Genomic DNA, 13827 nt, shown 5'->3' with positions numbered 1-13827 from the left:
CTAAATTCATTTGATATTGCTCTTACTAGTGAGCATATTTCAAGAGTTAAATAGAAAAAAATGCTAGAATATGCAAACTTGAGGTCACTTTTACCTATTCCTTTGCCATCTAACATAAGTGATTCTTAATCACAAACTTCAAAGTTTATTGTACAAGCATAGGTCCCAATATTTACCCTCACTTTCCTAACTCAAGAGTTAATTTTGTAATGAAAACCATATGATTGCGGTATTAAAAACTGTCAACACAAACGGGAATGCTTCATTATTTTTATCTCATTTATCACTACTTTAATAAGTTCTGAGAAGATAATAATGTTATTCAGATGCAAATAGCTTTCAGTTACCATGTCTCAAACCATGATGTAAAGGGACATTTTCTTTATTTAAAATGTTCCACATTTACTTGGTCATGCTCTGAAATACCATTTTCTGAACAGAAGAAACTGGACAAAGTTCTATTTTTACTGTCTTTCAGAAACATTTGTTCCCTAAGTGTATACAACTCATCTCCCTGTATTTATGGGTCTCAGAATAATTACTGAGCTAAAAGAAAATACAATCATTGATAAAACTCTTTGGTTAAAAAAAGTTCAAATTGGCACCACCCATACTTACTTAAGTAACCCTATAGACACAATATTCCTGCTAATTGAATTCAAAGCCACTGCAAAGTGAACTCAGATATTACGTTTCCATTTCTTTTTTCATCAAACCAAAATTATATTAAAGAACACTAATCTATATAATAAAAGTCTAAGCGACCATTATAGCGGAATGATCAGAATGACCGGTTGCTATGATGTGCACTGACCACCAGGAGGCAGATGCTCAATGCAGGAGCTGTCCCTTGGGGGTCAGTGCGTTCCCACAGGGGGAGCGCCGCTCAGCCAGAACTGAGCTCACGGCTGGCGAGTGCAGTGGCAGTGGCGGGAGCCTCTTCCATCTCCATGGCAGTGCTAAGGAGCAGTGAGCAGGCGAATGGTAAGGAGCGAAGGGTCCCAAACTGCGAGAGGGATGTCCGACTGCCGGCTTAGGCCCGATCCCCATGGGGAGCAGGCCTAAGCTGGCAGGCGGACATACCCCGAGGGGTCCTGGACTGCAAGAGGGCGCAGGCAAGGCTAAGGGACCCCCCGCCAGTGCACAAATTTTGTGCACCGGGCCTCTAGTAATTATATAATGATATATTACATTATTGTAGGATAGTGGAAAATATACACCTTGCTAAGTTTCAGTATCCTTGTTTTCACCTATAAAACAGGAATATTACATACAGTGTTGGATTACACTAGTGAATGTAATTTGTATTAGCACCGTAAAATTATATAATCCTTTCTGGCTGATTTAAAAGTAAAGATTATTAGGTGGAATAGAAAGAATATTGAATCAATATTTCTGAATTCTGGATACCAGTCTAGGCTGTGCCAGGAACTTAATAGAACACTCTCTTGGGTAAGTCACTTTTCCTCTTTAAGACTTACAAAACCTGGCCTTTAGCCTATGTAACGTCCAGTGCTAAAATTTCTATTTCCCCAGGTATAAAAAAGTAAAGATGATTATTTTCTAGATATTTCATTTCTTTCTCATAACACATACTAGGGAAAAGTTTAGAAATATAATTTTTAAAGTCTAAAAACTTGCAAACATATTAACAAGAATATCATTGCTTATGAATAAATTAATCTCCACTTAGCAGTAGTACAGTAGCCAAAAATATAAACTTAAATAGACGAGCAGCATAAAGCAACCATATTTTGGCATTATGTTATAGATTATATCTAGAAATACACTCTTAAAAGATTACTGTACTAGTTTTGTGATTGAAAATACATATCTCAATTATCACACTGAGAATAAGACATGGAATTCTATATTTCTTGATTTATTATGCTTTGCAGAGCATTTCAGGATCCAGCATTAATTGCTTATCTCTTCCAAGTAATTAATTCTTCCATATCATTAATAGTAGAGCTTGAGACTACAATTTGCTTCTCCTTGAGGCTTTACAATTAATCTATACTACTTTTATTTATTTTTAAGTTTTAAAACACCAAACTAAGTTGGATTAACTCCTATTTGATAAATAAAAAGATTAACAATTCCCTACAATTAGTTCTCTAAGAAAATTAGTGTGGCAAACATGTATTCTGAGCTTTGGAATGAAGGCCCAGCAAAATGAAAGGCATGAGAATAATAAGGTAAAACTGACATCAATTGGTAGCCAGTGGTAATAGTTAACAACAGCAATAGTAATTCCTGAAATCTTAAACCACCCCCTTACAATGTACTTATAAGTCATTAATTAGAATACTGATTTAAATACTAGGAGCAAACTCTATTATTCTTAGAACTGGAGGTGGAGGGTAAATTCAACCTGGTCTCTGTCCCCAAGGAGCTTTTGGTCTAATGTCAAAGACATACACACATGTGGGTGGCCCTGCACCAATACTGACAGCCACACAGGCGATCATGGAGACACAAAGAGAATGATGAAGTGATAGAGACTGGCCCCGGCGATTTGAAAAGATTTCATACCAGAGGGAACACTGAATCTGGTTCTTGAAACAACAAAAACACACACCCCATTTCGGATGTGTCAATAAAAAGGTGTGGAAGTATTCTATACCGAGAGAATATCTCTTGTGCTGACAGTGTATTTAATTTTCACAAAGAAGAAAAGGCAGAGATTGCAGGATTTTTTCAAGATCAGAACAGGAGCAAGAATCAGAGACATTGTTTTGAATCTTTAACTCCTGGGTCTAATGGTTCCTGCTCTATCTCATTGCTTCCTTTTTGAGGTGAGACTAGGTTTCTCTGCTTTCACAGCCGTATCCCCACCCTTCCTTCATCCCTCCATGTCACCACACCCTTTGCAGGACCTTGCCAAAATGTCCCGAGAAAAACACAGAGGCAGCCATGTCTTCGTAAAACCCATTACATTCCAGCTTGTGTCTAAACATCAAACAAACACCTCTAGGTCTATTTTAGGCCCCCTTTCCACCATTCTCCACCATTTCTAAGGAAGGGGAGTTTGCACTTTTGCCACAGGGCATGCTCAATAAAACTGTGATCTATTCCTATAAACCTTCCATTTTTCTATGTCAGTTTTGTCCACTGTTCCCAATTCCAAGAAATCATAATTCAGAATGTGGGGGAGGTTGCAGATTTTTTGGCTCAGGAGGTCATACAGATGTTATTTCTTAAGGAAGACGATCATGACTGCCTGTGTGAGTAATGGCTGTGCGTTGGCTGGGAGCCAAAAGTTCTCTTATAGCAGAATGTATAAACCATTCTCCTACTGAAAGAAGGCCCCCAGTAGGATAATATATTATAACACATGATTCAAATTACAGGATCTCCAGCAGGGGAGCTCATGACTGATTCAGGACATTCGCCCCCTGAATACTGATGTTGGGATGATGGAATGCCTCATGAATTAAAAGGGCCCTGGTTTAGCATCTAAATCCTTCATATGCTTTTAAAAATGTCTCTGCCTATCATTGTACTCTGTAAGCTCCTTAAACGAATCATGCGTTGTTATGAAACCCTTGTCGATGTTTTTAAGTCTCCATGTCCTTGAAATATTATATTCAAAATATTCTCTCTATAAAAAAAGACGGTAAAACTTCACCTTTTCTGCTAGAAAACCATATCCTTTTAATGCCAACATACAATAAGTTAGGGCTTTAGAGAAATCACATTTAAGTGTGACCCACTTTCTGCTCTATGTGACTCTCTACAGCAGCCTGAGAATCGCCTCCTGCCACATGTTCCAGACTTTTCCAGTTATCTATAGAACAAATGAGTTTATCTCAGACCAACTAAATACGAACGGACAAGACAACACTGTGTTTCCAGAGGTCTGCTACTGATAAGTGAGCTCATTCATAAATAGTATTATTTCATTTGGGTTGATTTTGGTTATAAAACAAAGCAATACATTTGCGGAAAGTTTTACACTGGGAATGGAGATGAGGCATTTCTACAGAAACACCAAGGCAGATGTTAAATATTACACATTCTGAGAAACAAATTGGCTGCGATACGTTCTGAAATAATCTGTAAACTGGTCCCCTCACTTCTTTTCAAGCTGGTTCTTGCATTCAGGTTTTCTAGTAAATAGATGCAAATCAGGTGCATTGTGCCAAGATGGGAAGAGAGAGATTTGTTCAGAAATGACCTCAGTTCTATTCATCAATAAAATAACACGTTGGCTGAGAGCAGTGAAGAAAATAATATAAGGAGTGAACTTTCCTCCGTGTGACAGATGCACAGAAGAGGTCTGGGGATGAAACACTGTATGTAAAACGGCCACTGCAGCATAAAATCTTCAAACATTAAAGAAAATGCTAAGAGGCAGTTTGCTTGGGAAAACTGCAAATTCCATGGTAATGCACTCCCTTGTTCTCTGTTACCTGGTACAATTAATTCTGAATCCCAACTTGAAGAACGCATGCTATGTATACAGGGGGAGTGGGTTCCGATAAAAAATCAAAGGTTTACTTTTTTCTAAGACTTTTTTTTTTTTAAGAAAGAGAAAATAATTTTTCAAGGTCAAAACCAATACCCAGAATCATTTTCAGTGACAGCAGACACCAGTGGGGGAGGAAAAAGGGAAAGGCTAACAGAGAGAATGCGGCCACATTTTTGCATAGCGGTTTAAATTATGCCAGCAGAATAATTAATGGAAGGACCTTAAAATGGGGACGGAGGGGTAAGAGGGAAAGGGGGGGAGCTATGTTAAACAAAGTTCATTACTGCATGATGTAAATGAGTTTCTCACCAGTGATGTCACTGATTGGCTGAGCTGCAGAGCTGGCTTCGAGCATGGCCGGATTGGCTGCTAGCTCTTCTGGTGCCTGCCTGCTCGGGCAGCGGTTGAGCCAGATACTTTCTGTCTCTCTTGTTGTCGTTTGAAGCAAATCTTGTTCAGCCCAGCTGTGTCTCCATAGTAGTGGCACCCTAAGAGAGTCTCCCTCCTGCTTCCCACAGCTCGTCTGTGAGGCGGTCGCTGCTGTGAAATACCAGCGCTTGGCACCGAGCCCAGACAGCATTCTCAGATCCATCTATAACACACACACACAAAAAGAAAAATAAAAAAAGAGTTCTTTCATCTGAATTGCATCCTAAGGAGGATTAAGAAGGCTTCTATTGCTACTGATTTGTGTCCTTTCGGTTGGATGGCTGAAATCGGTTTTGAAATACAGTATCCTCTCATCTGCAGTCAAACACCATTGGTTCAAATTGGTTAAAAATGGGCAGGGGGGGACCCCCTCTCCCATGTTTACCTTGATTACCAAAAAAAAAAAAAATTATTCTTCATTTCCCTCCTAAGCACCGTAACTGAGGTTTTTGGTCCCCTACCAAAATTTGAAACTCTCAGCAGATTTCTAATTATATCCGAGTCATTATTTTCAGTTAAGACAAGGGATATTAATTAGCATTCTTTTTTCAGCTATGCAGAATGAGACAGGGCATGAAACAGAAACCATCTATGGTGAGGCAGAGAGAGAGAAAGGAAAAAAAAATCTGTGCAGCTTTTACAGTTGAGCTGACACCCTCTCCTTCCCCGCTTTCCCTCCATACCCCTTGCAAAAAAAAAAAAAAAAAAGGAATGCAGTCATATGAACTTTACCAGACAATGGAGTACCTACGGGCTCTCCCCTAGACAAGTCCTTTATAACCAGCCAGTGCTATGTGCTGCAGGAAGTGGCCAATCGGCGGGCTCCGTTCTGCAGCAGGGACACAATAGGTGCATTGGCCACACTGTCCTCCTAGCCCCTGACAGCAGTTCAGGTTCATTTATTGGACACTGGAAGGCACATATGTCTTTCATATGCACTGGGAAATGATCAGTGAGGCGGCTGCCTTTATTTCACTGTAATTACATCCACCTAATTACCGCGCAGGAGCTGCAACAGCACTGTCTGCATGGGGTGGCGCATAGGCATGTATGTCGTAAAAATATGCATGAGCATGCTTGCTTATTTCAATAATAAACTCCCCCAATTATTTCCTTCCCAGAGCTTAATGACTCCTTCAGAATACTTCAGTGAATGTAGTCCTCATTTCTTCCCTTCAAAAGAAAAAGTGCATATATATATGTACATATACATATATATATGAATGTATATGTATGTGCATATATGTATTTTTGTGTAATTTAAACATTATTTCAATCATTTCTTGGGGGGAGGTATGGAAGTGAAACCTAGTCAGCAAATAAAAGGTTATTGAGGACATCAGGCATTTTCCCTGTTCACTCACTAGGCATCAGAAGGAAGTAATAAGTGAGTCTGCACACATCACCATAGCCATACATAGATGCTGATTTATCGAGTCCAACATGAACATCTGTATATGCCTCATTTATGTATTTCCATGTTACATCCATAATTATAGCAGTCCTTGAAACACTGACTCAAAATGCTTGAAAAATTAAATCTTTGTTTTCCGTGGATCGGTTAAGCAGAGTTGGGTATGATCTGCAGTGGGAACCGCCTGCTAATTTTTATTTTATTTTATGCATGTTGCATTTACATATTCATGAATGGAGTAGCTGTTGTGACTGCTGATTCTGTAGCAGGAGATGAAAAGGCAGGATCCAGCATACAGAGTGTATTAATTTCTAGGGGGAGAATGACAGCATAGGATGGCCAGGAAGAGAGGGTGCTTGGGGTTTCATTTTGGGGTTACCACATTATATAATAAAGGATCTGGATAGACAGCCTACCAAAAAATGTGTAAGTATAATGAACCTAGAAAGTAAAACCAATTTGCATAATTCACGGCCATTCAGCCACCCTGTAAAGAAATAAGCATTTTGAAATGGCGATTTCTGGCTCGCGTTTTTGCAGGTAAATAAAATTGCATTCTGTTTTATGGCTGTGTAGACTATCATCAAAATGGGATGTGGTTGGCAGCTCAATATTTTCTCATTGTTTTATAATTTACATATTTCTTGTTCCAAATAAGAATGCTAAGCTTTGAGCATCGATTATTTCCTAAGGAGGAATTTCACCAATGTTTACCTGTATTTATCGATACATTTTGATTTTTACCTCATGATTCTCTAATCAGGAATGGAATTCATGATTACTAGGGGCACATTAGGAGAAATAGTAGCTCACCTTTATCTGTATAGATACATGTATATAACAAAAATTTCACCCATACTAGAGAGAAAGAATCCCGATATGTTATTTTTATTAATTTATATATTACAGTCCTCTTTTTAATATTTGCAATATTTATATGGTAAAATATATTTAAGTTGATTTTGCATTTTATAAGCATGTTGGTTTTTAAAAAAACAAGCACAGTTCTCCTATTTATGCTTTTCAAAAACGAAGCTTTGGTATGAGGGATGGGTGAGGCAAATGCCTAAGTAGACTAGTAAGAGATCACAAGACTCAATTCTAAAAAAACCCCACAAATACTACACTTATATTTCTGAGCTACTAGACACAGAAATTTACACACCTAAAATCAAAGATGTAAATTAGTTACTTGATAAATAATGTAACATGCTTCTTCTCTAGTTGATTGCCCAAAAACCTAACAAGCTACTTGCCTCACCTTATTATGCTTTTCCTATCAAAGGCCAAATTTTCTAAGTCTTCAAGCAAGACATTACAATTTTACTGGTAATTAAATTAAAACATATAGAACTAATCTCTCTCCCTTTCTTTCTTTCTCTTACACATACACACAAAGATATACGTATATATAAATATACATATACACAGTCAAGACTGAGCTTTCTTTGTAAGAATGTATGACTGTTCTTCACAGTCACCTCAATTTTTTTATTTGATATTACACAAAAAGCTTAAGATATTCAAAGAGGTAATACTTATTTTCTAGCTGTTCATTTTGCTAAGTAAAAATCAAAACAGAGGGCAAACTCTCATAATATCACATACATTTAGAATCTAGTGACACATATAATACTCTTGGGAAATTCCCTATTTTACAAAGGATTCTGATGACCATATTAATTTTATTAATAAGTTTAGTGGATGATCCACTCTAAAATCTTAAACAAATAGGGATTTGTAACCATGAACACTTAAAATAAAAGAGGCCTTCTTTAAGTACTACCATTTATTACACCAGGCAAGTAGGCTTTCTGCTTCTTGCTATAACACTCTCATAGTTTGAGGTATCAGATATATTTGAAAATGACATGCATTACGTTTTTATAGTATCTTAACATTAGGCTTTACTATTTTTCTTACGCACCAAATAAAAAATGCAATTGTGATATTTTAATATACTACTGAATCCAAAATAATTTTGCAATAAAATATCATTCAGAATAAGTTTACTAGAAAGCTTAGACCTAACTTATATCTTAGAAATTGAAAACATTAATTTTAGACATGACATCCAAAGAAAATTAGTAACTAGTTAGTGTATTTCCACCCATAATCCTGCCACCCTTTATTACAAATACACTTCTAATACACTTGCTGTCAAGATATTCTTAATTGGTTGAGTTTTACTAAAGATTAGAAACTTACAGTCTCTTCCTATAAGATCAAAGATGCACATCTATAAGATAACTGTATGGAGAATATGAGTGCCATCTCTGTTTCCAGGATGGAAGTAAGAAAACTTCTTTACAAAGATCAAAAGCATAGCCTCAGACTTATAGTCATGATCATCTCACCAAAATAGTCAAGTCAGCAGAAATTGGCTGTAAGGATATAGCAGCCAGTCATGTTAACTTCATAAATAATACAATGCATTTTATATGAGGAGCCAACTTGGAGAGAGATGAAAAAAATAATAAATTAAAAAGCAACTCGTCAGTCTCCTAATGTGACTCATTCTTAAAACACACACACACACAAACACACAAATAAAAACCAAAACAAAACGTAAGCCATTGTAATAAGTGCAGAAAATATTCATACTGTAACCAACATCAAGATACCACTGTTTGTCTCTGTTCACACAATGACAAGCATTAGTGACAGAACAGGTAATCATTAGAATAGCTCTACATATCTGGCTGCTTGTGTGCCCACAAAACTCACTGCTTAAAATGTCAGAGTGTATGTTTCAATTCTTAAACTCATTAATAACGATCATCATTATAGGATACTAGTAGCCCTGCGCACAAATCCATGCGCCAGTAGCTTGCTGCCACCCACCAGTAGCTCTCCACCCGCTGCCCTGCCGTCCTGTATCTCCCCCTGCTCCCCTCATAGCTTGCTGCCCTGCCCCCTCCTGTAGCTCTCTGCCACCCACTTGTAGCTCGCTGCCCCACCCTCTTGCTGATCCATGATCCAGTGGTTATGAGGTCGGTCGTTACACTTCAAGGCGTAACGATCATTTGCATATTACACTTTATTACATAGGATAAGAAACATAGGCTTTTTAAAGATGCCACTTTTGGATCACCAAATGCACTAATCTGTTTCCAAAGTAAACTTTTTAGACCATAGTTATGATTGATCTCATTTATATTGATCTCAAAAAGATTGGCAGCACATCCCCTATGGATTAAAACACTTAATATCTCAGTTTCAGAAACTCATTTCTCTTGCACAGTTCCAGTTATTTTAATTAGGATTGTTTATTAAAGATGCGCTTCACAGAAACAAAACAAAATATGAAGGTCATGATATCTAAATACCCAATGGAAAATAAAAAATTTTAAGCATATCACTTGAAAGGAAATATTCCATTAAAAAAAAGCCATAGGTTCCTGTAGGTGCTAACATGATGCTCTATATTTATTATTATTTGTTTTTCTATATACAAGAAATAGCAGAAAACCTTGGGGGAAAAATGAAAACCTTTCATCTGAGAAGTTGTCACCAAGCATCTGAAATTATTCCATTATCTCTGTGGTTGAGCACGACCCACAAACCAGGAGGTCACGGTTCAATTCCAGGTCAGGGCACATGCTCGGGTTGTGGGCTTGATCTCCAGTGTGGGAAATGCAGGAGGCAGCCGACCAATGATGTTTGTCTCTCATCGATGTTTCTATCTCTCTATCTCTCTATCTCTCTCCCTTCCTTTCTCTCTAAAATCAATAAAACATATTTGAAAAAATTGTTTTTAACATTCAGGATAAATAAGAAATAAATATTCTACTTGAGCCATGAGATAAATCCAGTATTATTTAAGCAATGTTTGCTAAATCTATGATTAATAAAAAAAGTTATTACACTGTTTCACATAATCTGCATGCACTGAAGTAAAAAAAAAGTATTTGCACTTCAGAACAGTTATGCAAGAGAAATATGGCTTCTCCATTTTAAAAGTGATATAATTTTTTTTATATGCCCATCTCATTGTGTAGTTGGGGATAGGAAGGGAAAATTAAATTTTTCAATTAATTTATCTCATTCTTTTATAATTTTGGTAGTCTTTTTTGAGTTATTCTCTCTCTGGCAGAGAGAATGGCTATCCAAAATATTGTCCACATCCTAATTCCCCAAACCTGAGAGGAATTACATTGGCTGACAGAATTAAGGTTGCTAATCACCTGATCTTAAAATAGGGAATAGCACAGATAACAAAAGAAAAAAAAATTAAAGGTGAAAACAAACAAACCAACAAAACTTTTGAAAAGTGGAATAAAACTTGAAAAGGTGGGTAATTGGTGACTGACCTGCCAGACCTAAGAAAACAAGAACCTAAGCTCACAGCAGATAAAGCCAAAAGCCATTCCAAGAAAGTTTAGGAATCAGAAGCTCCAGATACTTTGGGAGACAGGGATAGAAAGAGGTAGAATTAAGAACACAGTTATGTTGACAGAAAAGCTAAATGTTTTTATCTCTTCCCCTATTCCATGTTTACAGTCAAATTTTCCTCTTCACTACAAGAGAAGACTGAAAAAAAGATCAAAACAGAGTTGACACAGTTGTAGATGGGGTTCCCATACTCTAATGAGGAGCTTTAAGTCAATGTATACGTTCTAGATACTGGGTCTCTTTCCATACTATTTTCTCCCTAAGCAGGTTGGCTCTCAAAATGATAGCTTCCACAACTTTTCTGAGCAATCTGTTTTAGCAAAATAAAATAAAAAATGCAATGTAGAAGTGATGGCTAGCTGTACAATAAAAATATTATATGCTTTCATAGTGGAGATTTATCCCTGGTAAGTGGCTGCCCAGTAAGAGTGTATTTCCCATCACTATAAATGTATATGCAAAGTAGTAGGAATGGAATTGAGTGGAATTGATGGGCATCTTTTCTAGGCCTGGCAGGTCCATAAAACCTTTTCATATAGCTTTTCTATGATCCTTTCTCTTCAGAGCTGCTTGAAATGTAGATGACCTCCAGGGTGACCGTAAACATCATATATTAAAGATGGCAAAGCCTCTGCTGATCTAGGTTGCTAAATGATTCTGTGTAGAATGGATGTTCTCCAATAGAATTGTCTGTTCAATACTCCAATTGACTTTTTTTGGATGAGTCAAGATTTTTTTATAATAATACACAGCAATGAAAAGAAATGAACTATTGCCATGTTCAACAACAAAGATAAAATGTTGGTCAAAGGAGTCAACCACAAAAATATATATACTGTATGGTTCCATTTATACAAAGTTCAACAAAAAAACACAACTCATCACTGGTAAAAGAGGTCACAATGGTGTTTACCTTTTGGGGAAAAGGATATTAACTAAAAAGGGACAAAAAATAAACTTCTTGGATTAAAAAATATTTTATATCTGAATCTGGGTCATAGTTCCATAGGTGTGCATGTGTGAAATACTATCAGGATATACACTTAAGATTTCAACAGTCTATTGTAAATAAAGGGTTAGGTAAAAGTAGGTTTAAAGTTGTGAGTATGTAAAATATAGTTTATGTAAAATACAGTTTACCTTCTATTATTATTTATTAACTAGAGGCCCGGTGCAAAAATTCATGCACAGGGGGGTGTCCCTCAGCCCAGCCTGCACCCTCTCTAATCTGGGACCCCTTGGGGGATGTCCAACTGCCGGGTTAGGCCCAATCCCTGTGGACTTCCCTCTCACAATCTGGGACTGCTGGCTCCTAACCGCTTGCATGCCTGCCTGCCTGCCTGCTTGATTGCACCTAAATGCTTCTGCCTGCCAGCCTGATCGCCCCCTAACCACTCCCCTGCCGGCCTGATCACCCCCAACTGCCCTTCCCTGTCAGCCTGAACATCCACAACTGCCCTCCCCTGCTGGCCTGATCGCCCACAACTGCCCTCTCCTGCCAGCCTGATCACCCACAACTACCCTTCCCTGCCATGACCCACCTCCTCTGCTGGAACCCGCCTCCTCCGCACAAGGCAGCAGAGATGCTGGGACCAGCCTCCTCTGTGCAGCGTGGAGCTGCGGGACCCCCAGGCCTCACCATGCAGAGTTGTGGCTGGGCCCCGCCTCCACTGTGCACATGGCCATCTTGTGGTGGCCATCTTGTGACAATGTCACACGTGAGGGCACGAGGACCACCTAGGCTTTTATTAGTATAGATTATGTATTTCCAATACAAGTGACTATAAACCTACTTTTACTTCACCCTATATGTTACACTCTTATAGAATTTAAAAAAAAAATAGTGGAATATATGTTTCATCAAAATGAAAGAGACAACCAAAAAGAGAATAATCACAGATGTCAGAGTCAGGGAACCCAATACGAAGAGAGACGAAAGAAACTTCAAAAGGATAACACAGCATTACATTGTACTCCAGATAGAAAGAGGCAACAAGCAGAGCAGTATGATCCAAAAGGTGAAGTAGAGGACTATCATCCCAGAAACCCTTTCTGCCATTGATCTATTTTTTATACTTAAGACATAATGTTGGGTTGAGCCCTACCTTGACATGGATTGATGTAGACTCTGCTTGCCCCGCTCCCCCATACCCTCTTGCCTTATAAATTAAATATCTCATTTTGCCCCACAGAAGTATCCTGCTTTCACCTTTTCCTGAGAACTAGAAAAAGTCCCTTTGAGCTTAGAAAAAGATGATTCCTTTCACTCACATCCCAAACTCATATTCCTCACTGTTGTTCCATACCTGGGCCATGAGTAGCTTTTTGTAAGATGAGAAAAAAAATCTCTTAACATTTTAAAGTCATAATTTATTAGGGGTAATAAAACACAATTCTAACATGTGTAATCTTAATACCAGCCAATAAAAACTTGCCGAAAAATAAACATTGAATATAGCAACATCCTTAGTAACAGTGTAATTCACAAGCAAGTATGCACATGAAACATAAAATAAATAATATGTGCTTCTTTAGATTTACTCATCCTAAGGTTTTCTGTGAAATAGATCAAGATTTTGAGCACATGGAGGGTATTTTTCAAAATATTTACAAGATCACCATCGTGAGCTCTGTCTAAATGACACATTACAACCAAACAGCACCATTCAAATATTTCAAACATTTAAAGGAACTAAGGTAGTTATCTGTATAGAAAAATATCAACAAAATAGTTATAAGTGGAAATGAAAAGCAGACCATAGTACAATAGTGTAATTCCACTTGTGTATGTGCATTCTATATTTATAAGCACAACTCAGAAACTATCTTAGATGATACCCGCCAACGTGTTAGAGTGGCTACTTTTTGATAAGGGACTTAAGGAAAGAAATGGTGATCTTTTCTTTTTAAATATATTTTTATTGACTTTTTACAAAGAGGAAGGGAGGGATAGAGAGTTAGAAACATCGATGAGATAGAAACATTGATCAGCTGCCTCCTGCACGCCCCCACTGGGGATCGAGCCCACAATCAAGGTACATGCCCTCAACCAAACCCAGGACCCTTCAGTCCACAGCCCGACGCTCTATCCACCGAGCCAAACCGGTCAGGGCAA

General features: G+C 37.8%; 1 protein-coding gene across 2 annotated transcripts in view; it reads right to left on the bottom strand.

Moving 5' to 3' along the window:
- Positions 1–13827, bottom strand: part of LOC308242393 (uncharacterized protein) — a 241579-nt gene that overhangs the window by 191556 nt on the left and 36196 nt on the right. For both annotated transcript variants that reach the window (XM_080656609.1, XM_080656608.1), the window contains exon 3: positions 4784–5066. The gene's annotated coding sequence lies outside the window, so the exon portion shown is untranslated. The remainder of the gene's footprint in view (positions 1–4783; positions 5067–13827) is intronic.

The sequence above is a fragment of the Plecotus auritus genome (genome assembly GCF_963455305.1).
Source record: "Plecotus auritus genome assembly, chromosome: 2".
In the NCBI taxonomy this organism is placed as follows: domain Eukaryota; kingdom Metazoa; phylum Chordata; class Mammalia; order Chiroptera; family Vespertilionidae; genus Plecotus; species Plecotus auritus.
This window is presented reverse-complemented; position numbering and strand designations above follow the sequence as displayed.